This window comes from Rousettus aegyptiacus, unplaced genomic scaffold, assembly GCF_014176215.1.
Source record: "Rousettus aegyptiacus isolate mRouAeg1 unplaced genomic scaffold, mRouAeg1.p scaffold_m13_p_6, whole genome shotgun sequence".
NCBI classification, from domain to species: domain Eukaryota; kingdom Metazoa; phylum Chordata; class Mammalia; order Chiroptera; family Pteropodidae; genus Rousettus; species Rousettus aegyptiacus.
Window position 1 is genome coordinate 40,078,899 of NW_023416309.1, and position 19,050 is coordinate 40,097,948.

At 45.6% G+C, this 19,050-nt stretch overlaps 1 pseudogene; it reads right to left on the reverse strand.

Annotated features, from left to right (window-relative positions):
• Positions 1–4,270: 4,270 nt before the first annotated feature.
• Positions 4,271–4,389, reverse strand: LOC118604490 (annotated as a pseudogene).
• Positions 4,390–19,050: the final 14,661 nt, after the last annotated feature.

Consider the following 19,050-nt stretch of genomic DNA (forward strand, 5'->3'; position numbering starts at 1 on the left):
CCATAGGCACTTGGGACTGGGTGGACCCCAGCAGTGTTTCCCTGAGCTGGACTCAGGAGAAACTCCTGATCATGCTGTCCAGGGCCCAGTCCCAGGGTCTCACATTGTATGTCCCACCCTGGGGTTCAAACCACCAATCTTGCTTTTGTCCCCACATGACCTACTAAGGTATGGATAGGATTCCTTTGCCTTCCTGCAGTCGACAGAATCACCAATGTCACTAGGCATGGCCTAGTCCCTGAGAAGAAGAGCCCCATATTTGAGGGAGGTATGTATGGGGGGCAGTATAGAGATGACAAGGGTCAAGGGGGGTGGATTTGGCAGGGTGGGTGGAAGAGGAGCAGAGAAAATGAACTCGGAAGACATGAAGGGACAGAAAAGTGGAAGTGCTGGTGGACTGAACAGGCTAGGGCAGAACGGGAGGCAAATGGCTCAAGACAGAGGCCTGGCCATGCCCTGGCTGGAGTTGGAGTAGAGGAAAGTGGAGGATGGGAAGAGTCTAGAGTTCACCAGTCCCAGGTGGCCATGAGCACAGCTAGCTCCAGCCCTGCCCCTAAAATCCGAAACTTTCCCCAAGGTCCACTCATGCTGGTCCCCTAGGGACGGAGGCGGGAACTTGCTCAGCTGGGGAAATGTGCTTTTTGAGTCCCTAGGGGGAGAAATGCTACATGTCCAAATAGTGGGAGAGACCACTGGGTAGTCTGACAGAAAAGACCCGAGTCTTGTGTGACCAGGACCTCAGTTTGCCCTCTAAGTGAGAGAGGGGGGCCATATGCTCATATGCTCTGTCAGGTTTCCTTTAGCTCAGACTGTGTAAGATCTGAAGACTGCGTCTCTTTGTGGGTACCTCTGACCTCCACTTTCTAAGCGAAGGCTCAGATACAATGTCTCAGGGGTGCCTATCAGATCCTGGAGGTTCCTCCCCTGGCCCATGGGGACTCTAATCTCTTACCCTCCTTTCCTGACCCCAAAGCCATCGTTCCAGAGTCTGGAAAGGCAGACAGCTTGCTGTTTGCTCTGGAACCTGACCTCATGAGCAGGCAATCCCCTGCCTCTGGCCTCTGCCCTCTCTCTAGGGTCCTCAGTTCTTCTTCCCTGGGGGTGATTTCCAGTCTGTGCAGAGACCAGCCTAGCCAGGAGAAGAGGCAAAAGCTTATTTTCTCTGCCCTGGCCATAGGAGACCATATCCTGCTTCTCCCAGGAGGGGGATCAGGATGGATTAGGGTTGGATGGCTGGGGCCTGCTCTCTTCTGTCTCCATCTTTCCCCAATTTTCAAAGCTGCTTGGCTTCATAGATGACTGGAACCAATTGTAGGTAATGTCCTTGTCAGGGCATAACTGCACTCATCCATTACCTGCTGAAATCTTGCCCACTGCCCTCTCAGGGGAACTGGCTCAGGCATGTAGTTGACCTTTGACAAGCTGGAAAGGCCAGGGACATTTTTTCCTTCCTCTTGTCTCAGTGATAACTATGAGCTTCTTGAGAATAAGAACCAAGTCTTATTCATCTTGGTATCTCCAAGGTATAGCTTAGTGCTTAGTACATAGTACTTGCTCAATAAAAAAGTAGAGCAAATGAATGAATGAGAGAGGGGAGAAGGAAGGACTTGACCCTTTTTCTCTGTTCATGAAAATGGGGAGAACGTTGTGTTTATTAAGTGATACATCTATCAATATAGGATCTTCTTGTGATCGCAAGGGACAACTGCTTCTTTCCCTCTCACTGGCCACCTCCCTGAGTCTTTTCACAATCCATTTCCCCAGCATGGACTGGCAGACCCCTGTGCCAGATATTGGGAAGCGGTCTGGCCTTAAAACATAAAACATGTTTATCCTCCTTTCTGCCTCACCACATCCCTCTAGTAAATTGGAGAGCCATTCCTTTTGGTTTAGATGACCAAGTCCACAGATGCACTTGGGGATCTGAACTCAATCTAGATGCACATCCTTCCCTCCCCATGAACCATGTGTGACTAGAGGGGTTGACTACTTGCAGAAAACCTGGGTACCAGTGGATCCCTGAGAGGTTAAGAGGGCAACTGAAGCCGCCATAGCCAGAGCACAGGGGTGGGGAGAGGTGAGAGCTCCTGCTGCCTTTGACATGGCCACCTTCCATAAAAGATCAGTGTTCCATTCTTTCTGGGGACACCAGGGAAATATTCTTATTGTAATCTCTGTTGGACAAACCAGCAAGGGAGCAAAGAGCTTGTCTCCTCCCCCCATTTCTCAACCTTTTCTTCCTGCCTCTGATGTTTTCCATGTACCAGGTTTCTCTATTGGCAAGTCCTGCCCAGAAATAGCCTTTCTCGGCTTCCTCTGGGCTTGGGAGTCACCAAACCAGCCTTCAGGGACCAACTATACAAATCCAGCCTGTTTTTGCTCGACGAAAATTCAAGAAGAGATGTTGGCAGGATGCTAGTCCCCTGAGAGATCATGGAAATGCCGAATTCCCCAGGCCTAACCAGGCAGACCTCTATAACTGATGGCAGAATGCCCAGGGTTAAGTGGCCATGAGTTAGAGATAAGCCAATGGTCCAAAAGCCAGAACATCCAAGCAGGGAGAAAAGGACTGCAGATTTCAATGGACAGGTCAGGGCAGGCAACAGTCCAGAATTCAAAAGGTCAAATAGGACAATGGGAACTTGATCCTGAGGCAAGAATGGTCAAGTGAGGGGGATGCCGGGGTGCAGGGGGTATACGAGGTTATTTTGACCAGGTAGAAATAAGAGATACACTTCTAGATAGGAAAAGGGAAGCTGAGGTGACCTTACAAAACGAGGTAGAGGAGATGTTGGAAGTCCTAATACTTAATATGGTGATGGTGGATGTGGTTGTCATAGTGAGGCTGATAATTATAGTGATTGTATGATTATGATAATAGCAGCAAGGGGGTGATGAGTGGTCATGGTGTTGTTAATGAGTTGTTAATGATTGCTGCCATGTTGATAGAGGGAGTGTGATGATAATTGTCATGGTGAAGGAAGTGGTGACTTTGAAGCTCACAGTGACAGAAGCAATAATTTTGGAAGTGATGGTAGCATCAGTGGATGATGGTAACAGTAACTATGGTCGCAAGCGAAGGGGGTAGACATGTTGAATTGCTATTCAGATGAGGGAGTTGGCGGTGAGGATTACGTAGGTAAATATAGACTCTTCATGTGGTACCGTTGCTCTTTCCTTAATCCCAAAAGTGTATGTATGAGATCAACCCGATCCTTTAGGCAAGCTCGAGAGTAACATGTGATGGCCTTGGGTCTCCCTGAGCAGGAGAGAGGACCATTTCTAATGCCGCTGTGATCAGACCTGCACTGTCTTTCCTGCTCCACTCTGTTCTTGTTATAGACAAAGTGGAGATCGGAGGGTAAACCACACTCCAGCGTTCCCTTCCCTTTCTCTTTCTAGGGGTCTACTTGTTTCCTAAGATAGCCCTTCTCCAGGGTCCGATATAAGAAACTAAGGCATAGAGGCTTTTCCTCTATGGGCTGGAGCCAGAGCGTGATGGGTGTGCCAGACCTCATGCTAGAAATGAGAGAGCTGACCAAAGGCTCTCCTTGCAGAAGTAGGAATAGTGGTTACTGTAGCTGCTATACTTAACTCAGGGCTGGTCCTAAGTCCCTAATTGGTTCAGCCCCTGGCAGTTCCTTTAGACCTATGCTGCCCAATCTTATTGCTACTAACTAGATGTGGCTATTAAGCCACATATTGAAATACAGCTAATCCAATTGATATGGGAGTGTAAAATATACATTGGATTTTGGAGACTTAGTATGAAAAAAAGAATGGAAACTCTCTTTAATGATTTTTATATCGATTATATGTTGAAATAATGTTTTGGAAGTATTGGGTTAAATAAAATAAATTATTAAAATTAATTTGACTTGTTTCTTTAAATTAAAAAATATGGCTACTAGAAATTCTTAAATAACATACATGGTTTATATTATATTGTACAGTGCTACCTTAGATTATTTCCTTTGTTCAGGGAAGCAAAGGGGAAGAAATGAAAAATATTACAAAACAATGGTGAGCTAAGCACATAATAAGTTTGTTTTTCTCTCCCGTGAAGTCTAAGCAGAAGCACTCCAGGGCAACTTCACTCCACAGTGTCAAAGCCCCAGGTTTCTTCTTAATTATTGCTCCACCATCCTTAACATATGGCTTCCATTTTGACGTCTAAGATGGCTGCCCTAGTTCCCATGTCCACTTTACATCCAGTGAAGAGGGGAGAAAAGGATATGGAGAGTCAGTTACTTCTTCTTCTTTTTTAAAACACCTACAGCACCTGGTCTTCCTAGGTGGTCTCCCATCCAAATACTAACCAGGCCTGACCCTGCTTAGCTTCTGAAATCAGATGAGGTCAGGCACATTCAGGGTGGTATGGCCATAGCCTAATTACTTCTTTTTAAGGGCAAAGCCCAGAAAGTACAATATTACTTCTGTTTGCATCTCATTGGCCAGAGTCTAGTTACCTGGACACACCTAGCTGCAAGGAAATCTGGAGAATGTAGCCCTTAACTGGGTGGCCTGGTTCTAGCTAACCCTTGGGAATTTTATTATTAAAAGAAGAAGGGAAGAATGGATATCGGGGGACAACTAGCTGCCCTGATATACCCAGAGTGGGGCAGTCCCCTACTCTCAGATTTCCAGGCAAGCACCACTTGGGCAGCAGGAGAATATAACAAATAACCTCCAAGAAACACCTCTTTTTAAAGAAATACCTTTAATAAAGGCAGCCTAAGTCTCAGCATATTTCCAGATGTTCTTTGATCAGAAAGATTTTAAGAGAATGAAGAAAGAGGACAGTCTGACAAGAAAGAGAAAAAGGGAGAGTGAGTACTTGTGTGTGGCTGAGAATGATTATTTGAATTCTAAACTCTCTTGCTCAGAACAGTGACTATGATTCCAGTATTTTGGACATACTCAAAGTCTTCATTGGTCATATAACATAGGAACAATGACTGTAAACATTTGTTAAATAAGGTCCGTTTATTAAAAACCTGCTTGTCTGGCTTCTTTCCTAATACCTATGGCCCTGTACTGCTAACAGGTGCCCAGGGATGCCAGGGAGGTGGACCCAGGAGACAATGAGACCTATATTTAAGGAATGATCTGACTGAGAGTCAGAAAACCACCAAAGACAACTGTCCAAACAATCGAGTGAACAATGGCTGGGATGGGACACTAGCTTTGACTTTCTTTTTGATCCTGGTCTTCCTAACAAAAAGATACTCAAGAAAATTAAACTAGGTCTCCACAAAGGCAGGGTCTACGTGTATTATGGTCCCCAATGTATTCCTGTTGCCTGGCATGTAGTAAGGGCTTGATAAGCATTTGTTGAATGGATGAATGCTAGTGTTGGCTTTACTCTGGAGTCAGGTTTTACATATTATTTGGGTTTCAAAGTTGAGAACTTCATAGACACCCCCTGTCCTGAGCACATATGGTTCCTTTTCAGTGGCCCTGTCTCTGCCCTCTCTCTGGACCTGCAATGCCATCCTTTCCAGGATCTACCCTCCAAGACTGCAGAGCTGATCACTCAAGCTCAGCGCAGGCTGCTTCTGGGGAATGGGGCAAGTACGGACAGTTCCTGGGAGGACTGCCAGGCCTCCAAACTCACCTTCGTGGCAGGCCCACCTTCACTCCCGGACAGAGACAGGATTTCTCTGGCTGCTACCTCCTCCATGCAGCCCCTTTCTTGCTTAGCAAGGGTCAGATAAGGAGACCATGATTAGCTCTAGAAGAAGGCCTGGCAGGATGGAGGGGCCCATACCCTAGACTTCCTCCTCCTCCCATACATCTTGGTGTCAAGCACATTTTATTTCCTCACGTCTGGGGACTCCGGGGCTTCCCCTCCAGGATTACTTCCTCCTTCGGTTTGTTTTCCAGCTGGAGACTCTAGGAGCCCCACGGCAGGGGGGCGGCTCCTCTACTGTGGCCCATGAGTCTTCAAAGGGCCCAGAGTGGAATGCCAGCTGGGGAGACTGCCAGCCTGGGAGGAGGGGCTCAAGGTGTGGGGCTCTGGATGGGGTCCCCCGCTCATTTTCAAGTCCCCCTCATTGGCTAAAGAGCTGTATCTATGGGTAGAAGTTAACTTCAAAGGTCGGGAATGGGGGACTCCCTGCCACCCCCTCTCCCGGGGCTCAGAGAGGGGCAGGAAGTGCCCCCACCCCATGATGGATTAGGTGCCTAAGAGCCATGGAGAGCTCATGGCTGGGGAGACCTTCTCCCTTTTCATGGGGCTCAGATTTCACGATTTGGAGAGGGAGGAGGGGGCGAAATAATTAGTAATTTGTGATTAAGTCTTTTCATGGATATTTTGTTTCTTTGTTCTGTGATGTCGCCTGGAGCCATTTAAAAAATGACTTAATGACAAAAAAAAATAATTGCTCTTTGTAACTAATGACTGTGTCAGAACTTGGAAATCACCAAAGCCTCAGAAAGTAAAACCGAGACACAGACAGAGGTGGGGGTGCCACTCTCAAAAGAATCAGATCAGCAATGTGGCCAGGAATCTGTTTGTACCTGGGAGGCCCCTGCCCTTGCCTGGAGCTAACCAGCACCCCACGGATTACCCTTAGCCTAAGGACTTCAGGCCTAGGGGGTTCCCCCAGGACCTTTGCTTCTGGATCAAGAGGAATGGTCAGAATGCCTGAGGCCAGCCTAGACTGTCCCAGCTGGTCTAGCCTTGGAGTTACTCTCTCCTCCACAGAATCTTCCTGGAGGGAGACTCCACCCTGGGGTGGGGATGAAGAATCGTCATGCCCCCTCCCCTCCATTCCAGCAGTGAGATGGAGCCCCACAGTTTCCCCCCCGAGGATTCTGGACTCTTTTGGGTGTTGTCTATTTCTACTGTCTCTCCAACTAGACTGGGTGCTCCTTGGGGCAGAGAAAAAAACATTTCCCTCCTGATACTCCTGCCCCTCCTCCCTGGGGTGAGCATACACTAACCTACAGCTCCACCTCAGGCAGGCGCCTTACAGAGCTCCAAGCCATCCCAGCAGGGATCTGCTGGGGCCTGAGCCCCAAGGATTCAGCTCAGCACACACTTCCTTCTGCCACCCCCTGCCGCCTCTAGAAGCCTCTGGGGAGTGGGCCTGGAGATGGGGAATTGCTCACGCAGCAGATTCCGCTCTTGTTCCCTTCCTGGCCCTCGCTCTGATCTCTCCCAGGGGGAAATGCTGGGAGGGGGGGACCCGTTAACTTGTGCCTTCTATTTGGTTTTCCTCTGGTTATTGTTTAAAATGCAGAGATTATGAGGTCAAACTCTCCCAGCCAATATTTTTCTAATGAAAAATGTAGTAAGGCACGACTGAGTAATCTAATCTATAAGTTAAGCGTTCCACACAGCAGCGATTTTCACCGACAGAACTTCAATAAATCTTGTTTTGAGAAAAATGATATGAGGCTGATGTTCTATTTTTGTCAATTTGAATGGACTCCCCTGCTCCCCCAGTCCCCAGAAACACTGCATTGCACCCAGCTAATCTCCTTCCCTCCCCCAGAGCTGGCTCGATGAAAGAAGGGACAAGAATGATAGGGTGGGAGGCTTGAGTTTTGGTCCAGCTGGGCTCTGGGAGCCTGGAGCCAGAGGTATCTGCTTCAGCCCACCTGGCCTCTGTGGCTCTTCTCTTGGTGAGGGGTCAGTGAGGCGGCTGGGGGTCCTGAAGGAAAAGGCAGCCTATGGCTTAGGAGAATATGTCTTCCCTAGCGACAGGATCAGGGTTGCCCAGGCAAGCTTGTCTACTCTGGCTGTTCCAAAGGCTGAGCAAAAAGCAAACAGCAGGCCTTACACCTTCCCTCAACGCCCGACAAGCCATTGATAGATTTGGCAAGGAAGGCCTTACCTCAGGCAGAATTACTGAGATCCATCCTTGCTGCTCCCCTATAGTCTGACTGAAACAGAATGAATGAGGCAGAATGTAGTGAATCCCTTCCCACACACAAAGAGAGAGAGAGAGAGAGAGAGAGAGAGAGAGAGAGAGAGAGAGAGAGAGAGAGTGTGTGTGTGTGTGTGTGTGTGTGTACCTGTGTGTGTAGGGCCCTGGGAGGCAGGGTTCTCCTGATGACCGTGTGGGTCATGAGCCTGTCATGAATGATGGCCGCCAAGAAAAAAATCAGGAAAGATATTTCTAGCCCAGGGAATATGTGGGAGGCCGGGAGAAAGGGTATGGAGAGGCTATTTGAAGAAACTGGAGAAGCCGTAGGGGCAGCCAGAAAGGATTATGGCACCTCATCAGAGAGAAATCAATTAGGAGAGGTTTCAAAAAGAGGAGCTCCTCCTTGCGCCCTCCCTACAACGATCCACTGAGGGGAATGTATTAGGACAAAAAGAAATGTCCACACACGGAAAGGTTTCCTGGGCGGAGGTCCGGGAGCATTTAGGTTCGGAAGAGCCAGAGGCTGCCTCCCTCTGAAATCTGGAGGCACAGAAAGCCAGGACAGAGAGACTTGATCTCTCAGTGTCCAGGCAAGCAAGCACAGTATAAATGAAGGTAGTTTGAAGTTGGGGTTCCACAGATCACAGGGCTGAAGTTCTAACATTACCAATGGTTGACTTGAGGCCTCAATATTTTCATCGGTAAATGAGAAAAAAAAGACCAGTTCTGCTTACCCGTTAGCTATGTTAGCATATCAAATGAGAAGAAATATAGGAACATGCACTGTTGACAAAGCGAGCTAGTGATAGAATTGCTGCTGAGTTGGGCTAGGGATAAAGACGTGGGAACAAGTCTTGAAACATTGTTATTTCTCTGGGTCAGGTTAAACTGAGTGAGGAAGCTAGGCACCTGTCCCTGGCCTGCCTCTAGAGTTTGGTCTTAGAGATTTGTTCATGGAGTAGGAAAGAAGTTTTCATGCTGCCATCAGAGGCCCAAGTGTGCCAAAGATCTGTGATGTGGAGATGATCTTGGGAAAAGCTTTGGGCTGATGGGGGTGCATAAGCAGGACAAGGACTTGGCAGCTGGGAAGAGGGCCTAGGAGAGGAAGAGAGGCTGAGGAGGAGGGGAAGGGCAGGGACCTTTGTCTCTGCTGAAGCAAATCCAGGCATCAAGGTTTGTGGCCCTTTCACCCCAGGTCTTACCAATCCTTCCTCCCTCTGGTGTTGCAGAAACCATTCTGAGGCTCCCTGCAGCTTTCAAGCTGTGGAGGGGGGTGGGGCTTTTAAAATTCCAAATGTCGAACATTGCGGCCCTTTTCTCTTCTGACCCCCACCTACCATTCCTTCCCATTCAAACCACCCACTGACCATTCCAAGGAAGATGCCACCCAAGCCTAGGGTGGCCTGACTCAAGGGGAAGTTGGGAGGTTGTCCAGGATGATTGAGGCCATCAAAGTGGCCTGGATCTGCCTCAGCAGCCTCAGAAATGCTGGAAACTGCTTCCTGAGGAAAATGGAAGGTGAGTTTAGACAGGGTACTGACTTCATGCATGACCAGGGTGGGGGATGAACCTAAAACAAAGATCCCCCTCCAATTTCTCTGTGCCTGAGGGCGGGTGGTGGGTGCTGCAGGGTCCGGAGCCAAGGGATCTACCCCCAGGATGAATTGGAGAGCACCTGTGGCCTGGCCTGGTCCTCTTCTTGCTCCTAGAGTGGTCCCAAGCCCCTGGCTGGAACAGTCACTGAAGTTACAGCTCTGTAGACAATGTACTAGAAGCCTTTGAAAACCGGGGGCTGGGGGTGATAGAAGAGAGTTGTGGTTGGGGCTTAGGGGAGCTTAAGGACTTTTTTCTAACTTACACCCACTAAAAATCAGATTTTCAAGGAACTTTTAATCACACAAAGAACATTTTCAGGAGATAATGATGAGGAAAAAAATAGGATACAAAACACTAGGTGAGAATGATCTCATGAAATAAAAATACATGTATAGATTGAGCTAAAAAACTAGAATAAAACCAGTAAAATATAGACAGTGATGATTTCTGGGTTGTAAGAATATGTATGATTTTATTTTCTTTTTTCTTCTCTATAGCCTTGAAATTTCTATCATCAACATATACATTTATAATTCAGAAGTTATGAAAAAGATTAAGAAGATGACTCTGGAGTCAAGCTGACATCCCAAAGGCAGGCCCAGAACTTTTGCAGACCCCAGGCCTACTGCCTACTCCTCAGCTCTCTTTTGGTGATCCTGGGCTGAGCCCAATTTATGGCAGCCTGCGGGGGAGGGGGCTGGGGCTCTGCAGCTGGGAGTCAGCTGTGCCGGGAGACAATCCTGTGTCCAATGAGAGTCAGGGGGCTCATTTCCCAGATGGACAGGGTACCAGGATTTAGGGAATGAGTGTGCCAAGTAGCTGCCTGAGGCACAGATCTTCCTCAATCTCAGCCCCCCAAAAGAAGGCCTCAGAGTCAGCCTCTGCCCAAGGATCGTCACCCCTTACCCTAGAGGGTTACAGGAGAGGGGGTGAAGGCGGCTTCATCCCTAGTTCTGAGGTTCAGTTAAGACCTAGAATTATGGAGATAACTTTCAGACCTATATTCATCCTTTTCTCCTCCTTCTGCCCCTTTCTTCCCCTGGACTCCCAAGGCCATGGACTGTGTCAGGGGAAGAGAGCAGCTGGTCAGGGCTGGGAGGGGACTTCATGGGGTCTGACCAAGGAGTTTTGGACCAAGGAATCTCAGTCAATCCCAGCTCGAGGGTTAATGAAAATATGGCTAAGAAATTCTAGCTCACTTTCAAGTATTCGGTTGTATTAAAGAAGAAGAACAACAAAAAATACACATAAGGAAGGCTTTTTTAGACCATTTATTTATGAGCATGTGTCAGTTTTATCAATCTTGCTGCAAATAAAGAGACCTGTAAGAGGCCAATTCAAGGATTACCTCTTAGTAGACACATTTAGAGGAAAGAAGTGTGATTAGAATCGTTGTTAAAATGGGCATACAAAAATATGTCTGGATAAATGTATAACAAGCCCTAACAACTGGTAAGGTACTTAGGAAACTGGTTTCCGAGAAGAATTCTGAATCTCATTAAAAGTGTATCAGAAAATTGCCTAGGTATTTTTATTAAGAATGCCAGTTTCCTCCCAGAAAGAAATAACAGATTACATTGAGTAGAAATATTTGGGGTCCTTTTTGTCTTACAGTTGGAAACACTGGCTTGGCTCTTGCTCTGGGGCTGGAGGCTCAGGCATGAAGCAATTGATGTGGATATTCTAGATTCCTGTGTGTCCAAGCTTGTGCCAGGCATCAAGGTGAGAAGAAGACAGTGGGCTGAAATTGTAGGGAGACCGAATTGTAAGGGAATACAAGGGAAATTTTCCTGACAAAGGGATCTCTACAGGTAAGTGCTTCCAGAGGTCCTGAGTTCCCTCATGTTGGAGGTAAGCAAGTCAGCAGAGAATGCAGGCAGTCCCGTAGTAGAGATATTTTAGAGCTGTTTACCCAAGTGCAGAATCTGGATCTCTGGCAGAATGCCAACTGATTTTTGATGGTGCATTGACAAGACATTAAATTATATTGAATCCCATATTGAGAAAGTTATTTCCTTGTCCATTTCTTTCTTTTCCTCTTTTTTTTTCCCCCCATTGGATCTTGGTTTCATAGAAATGGATGAATCAGATTCCTCAGTTCACCAGACAATGTCACCTTGGTCCTTGCATGGGCCACTTTAATATATAATTAGTTTTTTATTAGTTGTTTTTAAATAATATTATAAGCACCTCATAAATTTATCACCCAAAACAAAACCTCAGATCTTGACAATAACTAACAACCAAATGCTCGCCCTATCCCATTCCTTGCCTCTTATCTGAGGCAACTGAGATTCTGAATCCTGTATTCATCATTCCCTTGCTTTCCTCCTAAGATAATTAATATAGTTTAATATAGCTGCTCCTATATGTATTCCTAAAAAGTATATTTTTCATTTTAACTTTTTATTTTATTAAAAAAATGATATCAGATTGTATATAAAATTTTTGGACTATTTCATATAATATGATATTGCTGTCATTCACACTGCTGCATGTCACTTGAGTTTCTTTGTTTTGACTGCAGTATGATATTCCCTTGTGTGAGGATACCACAGGCTATTGTAAAGATAGCACTTTTTACACCCATGTTTGTAGAAGCATCATTCACAAGGGCCAAAGGGGGAAGCAAGCCAGGTATCCATCAACAGATAAATGAATAAACAAAATGTGGTATATATATACAATGGAATATTATTTAGCCTTTAAAAAGAAATTCTGACCTATGCTACAACATGGATAAACTTTGAAGAAATTGTGCTAATTGTAATAAGCCAGGCACAAAAAAGACAAATATGATTCCACTTACATGAGGTACCTAGTCAACTTCATAAAGACAGAAAGTAGAATGTCTGCAGAATGGAATGGCTGAGGCAGGGAGGAGAATGGGGACTTAGTGTTTAATGGGTACAGAATTTCAGTTTGAGAAGATGAAAAATTCTAGAGATGGATAGTGGTGATGGTTGTACAACAATGTGAATGTAATGTAATGCTACTAAGCTGCACTCTTAAAAATTAATCATTCGTGTTTTGTATATTTTACCACAATTAAAAAAATGATAATCACTTTCCCAACCTCGTGTATTTGGGTTGTTTGATTCTTCCAAGTTCGTCAAAGGAAAAGTCTAGCTTTGGTGCTAGTGTAACTTTAACACCTCTCTAACATCTGTTTCTCTTCTTTCCCTTTTTAACAAAGAGCAAAGAGGCCTCAGGCTCAAGAGCTCTCAGCAGGGAGTGGCATCTAGCTAGAATCAAATATCATTCTTTGTTTTTATTTTACTTATTTTTATAATTACTTTCTATTTTTGGCAAGTGGTGGTTGGTTTTCCAGTTACTGTGGTGCTATAAAGTTTTTTAAAATAATAAATATATTCAAGTGAAAAATAAGAAGTTAACTTAAAGAAAAAAAGAAAAACGTCAAGTGGTATAGGAATATGGCATGAATTGTGAAACTGGTACTTGAATGCTGAAGCTTAGAAAACATGATTCTAGAGGTTGATCAGACTCTGGTTGAACCAGTGATCTCTGTGGCCCTTTGAAAGTTATTAGTCTCTGATATTCTGGATGTTCAGAGTACAGACCATTGGAGCTCAGCGAGCGCTAGAATGGTCACAAAAGGCTTTGTGTAAGAACTGGGACGTGCTTGTAGCCTTAAAGGATGAGTAGGATTTAAGTGAAGATAAAGAGGAAATGAGAGTTCTTTCAGGCAGAGAAAACGGTGTGAACAGAGGCATGAAGGTAAGACTAATCAAGGTGTGTTTATGGGCTACTGAGTTTGCTTGGTAGAAGCAAAGAGTAAGGATAGAAAATAAAGAAAATAAATTTGGATTTGGTGGAAGGGGCTAGGTTATTAAAACTTGAAAAATCTATTGCTTTAGATTTTGTGAGGTAATAGGGAGCCACAGAAAGTTCTTGAACAGGTAAGTGACATGATGAAAAGACTCAGATCTTGAGAAGGTACCACTTGGTTTTAGGTAAAATTTTTACCTTTGTTCAGCCTGGGACTGCTTATTAATCCATTTATTCCTCAAATATTTATGAAAAGCTTCTCATGTATCAGACACCACCCTATGGATTCAGTGATGCACAAAAACATACTCCTCATTCTCTAGAGCTCTAGTGGGTAAGCCAGACATTAATGAAATAATCACACAAGTAAATGTAAATTTTTAAGTGTCATAAGTCCAACCAAGCAGGTGTTCCTGATGCCCCAAATACCTATAGTAGGGAGAAGGCTTACCTGGTTTAGGTGTTGAGACAAGACTGTCTTGAGGAAGTGACATCTGAGCTGATACTGGAAGGATGAGAAGAAAGTAAATAGCTGAAGAGAAAAGAGGAAAGCATTTTGTACAGAGCAAACAACATACCCAAAGTCCTGCAGCCTGAAGAGGAGGCCTAGAGAGTCCTAGAAGCAGAAAGACTATGAAGAATGCCGTTGTGGCTGGGTCTCAGGGAGTGCAGGGAACATGGTGAGAAAGCAGGTTGAAAGGTCATCAGAGGCTAGACTATGCCAGAGCTCAGAAGGCTTTAGTAAGGTTTGGGGCCTTTATCCTTAAAGAATAGGGAGCCTCTGACAAGGTTGTGGCATGATCACATCAGTATTCTGAAAAAAAAAAAAAATTAAACATTCTGGCACCTGTGAGGATGATGGGCTGATGGCGAGTGGTGCTCTCTGAGGCAGTCCCAGAACTGTCCAGGTCCTGGGTGATTGGGAAGCTTGTCCAGAGTGGCAGGAGGATGAAGTGGGCCTGGGCAGGGAGAGGAGGAGTGGCGGCAAGTAGCAAGGGAAGAGGGAGTAACTGTAAGGATCAGACAGAGAATAAGTCCAGGATGGGCTAAAGGGCAACTGCATGATTCGGGGAGAGGGACATGGAGAGGACCCAGGAGCTGAGTCCTGCAGGCAGTGGAGGAGAAGGGCTGTTGCTCAGAGGAGGCTGAGCTAAAGTCACTGTCAGGCATAAAGCTGCGGCAGTGACTAAATTTGCCCAGGAGAGGGCTCCACCTTGGGAAAATGGTTAAGTCTCCATGACTTAGATGATCTCTAGAGACCACTGGAGAACAGATGTCTAAGGGCAACATCTTGTGGGAAGCCCTGCCATGGTTGGGAGGAAAAGGAGCCAGAGACAGTGGTTGGGGGCAGACTGGATGGTGATGGTTAAGCAAAGACATCAGGTTAGAAGCAAGAAGGGACCAGGGTAAGCACAGAGCCCCAGTGGCTATCATTCATGAATGGGGATGGAGCAGTGGCCTTAGGCAACATGGGAGTCAGTAAGCCTGGGAGTTTCTGGAGGCTCAGGTGTGCCAGGCCTCAAGGGGAAGGACTATGTGTGTTCTGTGTTTGCTCCCTTTTAGGCGTGAAAAGGGGCAGGAAGCAGGAACAACACTGACCGGGATGATAGTAGTAGAGCTGACCTGGAAGTGAGAACTCCTCACCTAACTCCCACATCATTCCCCTTTTCTTTCTAAACCTCCATAGGCTGCAGAAAAATGGGAAAACTAAGGAGAAACTTTCTTTCTAAAAGGAGCCAGTCTTCAGGTGGGGAGAGGGAGAAGAGTAAGCCTGAATAAGAATCACATGATTTTTGTCAATATTTTTAAGAAGATGGGGAATAAGGTGTGGGGAATCTGAGGCTTGCGCACACATGCATGAGTGCACACACATACATACACTCACCCAGACACCTACACATACACTTTCATACACATTCACCCACACAGACACTCACCCATACATAGTCGCCCATGCTCAAACACATTCCCCCCCTCCCCCCACCCCAAACACACTCACAGGAGAATCTCAGGCAGCAGGCAGCTGTTCACAAGAGCACAAGAGTCTTAGATTTCTAGGGAGCTGTGTCTTGGGCACCCACTGCCAAAGTGAGTGGCCCCATAATGTGTGACGTGTATGTCATTGTAGTGGTGTGAGTATAGATGCAGGTCTGGGGAGTGTCTCCAGGATTGAGCTGCATGTCAGTAGGTTGCGATGTGTTTTGGTAGAGATGTGAATTTGGGGGTGTAGGGTGTAATACGTACATGTGTATACGGCAATGTGTGTGCATGAGAAGTTGTGAGGTGTGTATCATTATCAGAATTATCAGAGCAAACCAGCTCTTTATTACATGTATAATTTCCCTGTGTCCCATTGGGTCCCTCTGTGCAGGGGGAGCTGGAGTGGAACTAAACTAAATAGGGGATTTAGCAACTTCGAGGGGTTGTGGCAGAGCTTCAAGTGCTGCTGATGGATGGTGTTGGCAGGCAGACAGGGGAGGGGAGGTGGCATCCACCAGAGATGGAGAGAGAATGGAGGGGAGTCGTGGGTGAGGGGAATAAAATGTTGGAGGTAGGGGAGTCATTGGTCTAGGAGGGCAGGAGATGAGGGCCTCGCCAGCTGGGCTGGGAATGAGCTGGTGTTGGTGCCTACCTTCAGGGAGGAAGTCTGGGGACAAGTCCGGCGACTGGCAATTCCCTGCAATAACCTAGGTGAAGAGAAGGGATGGGAGAGGGAATGTCCAGCCCCGCCCAGTCCTGCCTGGGGTGGGGGCGGGGTTCAGTCCTGAGGGCCTGGCTGCAGGGCCTCCCCTCTTTGAGGGGTAGTTTCTGCATCACATGTGCAAAATGACCTGGAGAGTTGGTGAGAAGAAGCCATCTCAAGTTTGGGTTCAAATCTCAGCTTTGCAGTAGAATTTTTGCCAAGTTACTTCTCAGAGTGTTGTAAAAATTGGGGTAATATTTACCTCACAGGGTTGTGACAGATCAGTAGTAATATATAAAAACTCTGTCACCTAGTAAGCACTCAATGAATGATGGCTTTTTATTAAAGATGTTGGTCTTATCCAACATCTACATGCCAATTGATTTACATCTCTTCCACTCTTTAAGGTTCAAACACAGCCTCGTTCTGTACTTGGCCTCTGAGCTGAGCCGGGCCTGTGGGGGCAGCCCCTTCCCCCCACTTGAAGCTGCAGAAATGTTTCTAAATAAGTGTGTCCGTTTCTCTGGCTGCCCCTTCAAACATGTTTCTATCACTGGTTTCTTTTTTTCTTCCTTCTTTAATTTTCCCCTGCTTAGCCAAGTAATGCATGGTTATTGCAGAAAGTAAGTGTAAAGAAGCAGGAGAAAGAAACCTTTAATCAATCTTACCATCAGAAGCAATTATATAAGTCACTAACATTTTTGGAGTGCTGCTATTTCTGGAGTTATTCTACTTGTTTTAGATGCTTTATTTCATTTCATCCTCACAGTAACTCTGAGAAACAGGCGTCAAAATTATCCCCACATAACCAGAAGGAGTTGAGGCACAGAAGGCAACTTGCCCAAGATTACACAGATAGTAAGTGGTTATAGGAGGGATGCAAACTCAGGCAGAGTACACTTTCCGCTATTGTGTTTTCTGAGGACCTTCTGCTGGCTTTCTGTAGCCACTACTGTCTTAGTGGAGATAGACCTCTAACCTTCACTTTACAAGTATTTATTACTCATCTCCTCCATCCCCAGCAAAGTGCTAGGCTCTGCTGCAAAGCAGGAGGCAGGTATAGAGAAGCACTTTCGGGCCCAGCTTCCAGCAGCACTGTAGGGCAAAGACCAGAGCACAGTATGAAGAAATGCAGAGGATGCAGCCACAGATGCCTCCAGTAGGGTTGGGGAGGAGCCTGTCTCCCTGAAGACTCCACTCTCAGCTGAGCTATCTCCTAACGTCCACTTCTCTTGACTCCCATCATGGTACTCTGGCTTCTCCTGCAACATGCATGGTTTTGCCACCTAAAGGCCTGGGTCCACAGACTGTCTCAAAGGGACAACCTATCTCTCCCTGCTCCATCCAACCAATCTGCTTGCCACCAGATGAATCATTTAAGCACACTCCATTTTGTCCCCATCCTGCTCAAAAACTGTGGTGCCCAGTTAAGTACAAATTTCCTGGCTGGCATTCACGCATGGTTATGCTGATCTAATCTTAAAATGCCTTTGCAGCCTTCTTCTTCCTGCCCACCTGTCACACAATAATGCCTCAACTGGAAAATGCCTTTTCAATAGCTCTCTCCTTCACAACCTATCGATGCCCCACATTTTCTTCAAGTCCTATAATTGATGCCTCTTCTTACAAAACCTTTCATGTTCACCCTCCCTGAGAACAATGACTACCTCTTCATTTGAGTTCTATAGTCCTTTTTAGTCCTCTCAAGATATTGACCTTAGGCTACCTGATAACATAATTTTTTTAAATTGAAGTATAACATATGCAGTAGTGAAATAATAAGTGAATTTTAAATGAATTTTTGCATACACAAGTGACCTCTAACCAGGTATAGTGCATTTTTAGCACCCCAAAAGCATCCTTTGTACCCCTTTCCCTAGTACCTTCTATTCTAACTACTATCATCCTAGATTATACGTTACATTTTTTGTGTCCAACTTATTTCATGCCACATAGCTATGTGATTTACTTACATTCTCATATGTTTCAGTAGTCCATTCTTTTTCCTTGCTTTGTAGTATTTCATTATGTGACTGACCAACATTTATTTACTTAATCTCTTGGGGATGGACGTTTAGGTTGTTCCTGTTTGGAACTATTATAAAATCAGCAGCTGTGAACATTCTTGTACATGACTTTGGCTGGACATAAACATTCATTTCTCATGGGCATAACTTTGCCCATGAGAAGATTTGGAGTAGCTTTGCTCAGTTGTGGGTTATACATAGCTTCAGTAGGTACTGCCAGACACTAGTCCAAAATGATTCTACCAACTTACACTCTCAGCAATATATGTGAGTTCTAGGTGCTCCAGTGTCGTCAGCATTTTGATCAGACATGGCACTAGGAACAACTCTAGAAAATAGATTTTATTATCTCCATTTTACAGATGAGTCTCTGAGCAGCTTACAAGTTGAACAGGGTGATGTGAATAATAAGTAGGAGAACTAAAATAAAAACGCAGAACTGTCTGACATGAAACCAAAGGCCCAAATACACCACGTTGCCTCTCTCCTGCCACATAATATAGAGCAAGACCATTATCTTATTCCTTCTGAGATGTTCTACAGTGCCTAAGTAAAAGCTTGATAAAGGATTGTTAAATTAAATGAATTGATTTTCATGAAGAGGCTGCACTTGGAAGCAGATGTCACAAAGGGAGGGACCCATCTAGTTGTTCTAAATCTCAGTGACTGACTAGAATCAGGTGGAATCTGGCAGTCTGCCCTTGGAATCAGGGGCCTCATTCCCAGGAAGGAAGGAAAGAAGGAAGGAAGGAAGGAAGGAAGGAACGGGAGGGAAGGGATGGTTGAAGGTAGGGAGGGAGAGAAGAGAGAGAGGAGCTATAGAGAGAGAGATAGAGCAGAGAGAGAGAGAAAGAAAGAAAGAAAGAACAGAAAGAAAGAAAGAAAGAAAGAAAGAAAGAAAGAAAGAAAGAGGAAGGAAAGAAAGAAAAAGAGGAAGAAAGGGAGGAAGAGAGGGACAGAGGGAAGAAAGGAGGAAGAAGGGAGAGAAGGAGGAAGGTCAGTCTACTACCCTTAATTAAGTTGGACCTCAGTTTTCACATCAGTAAAATGTAGATAATAATAATGAATTGGCTAATGA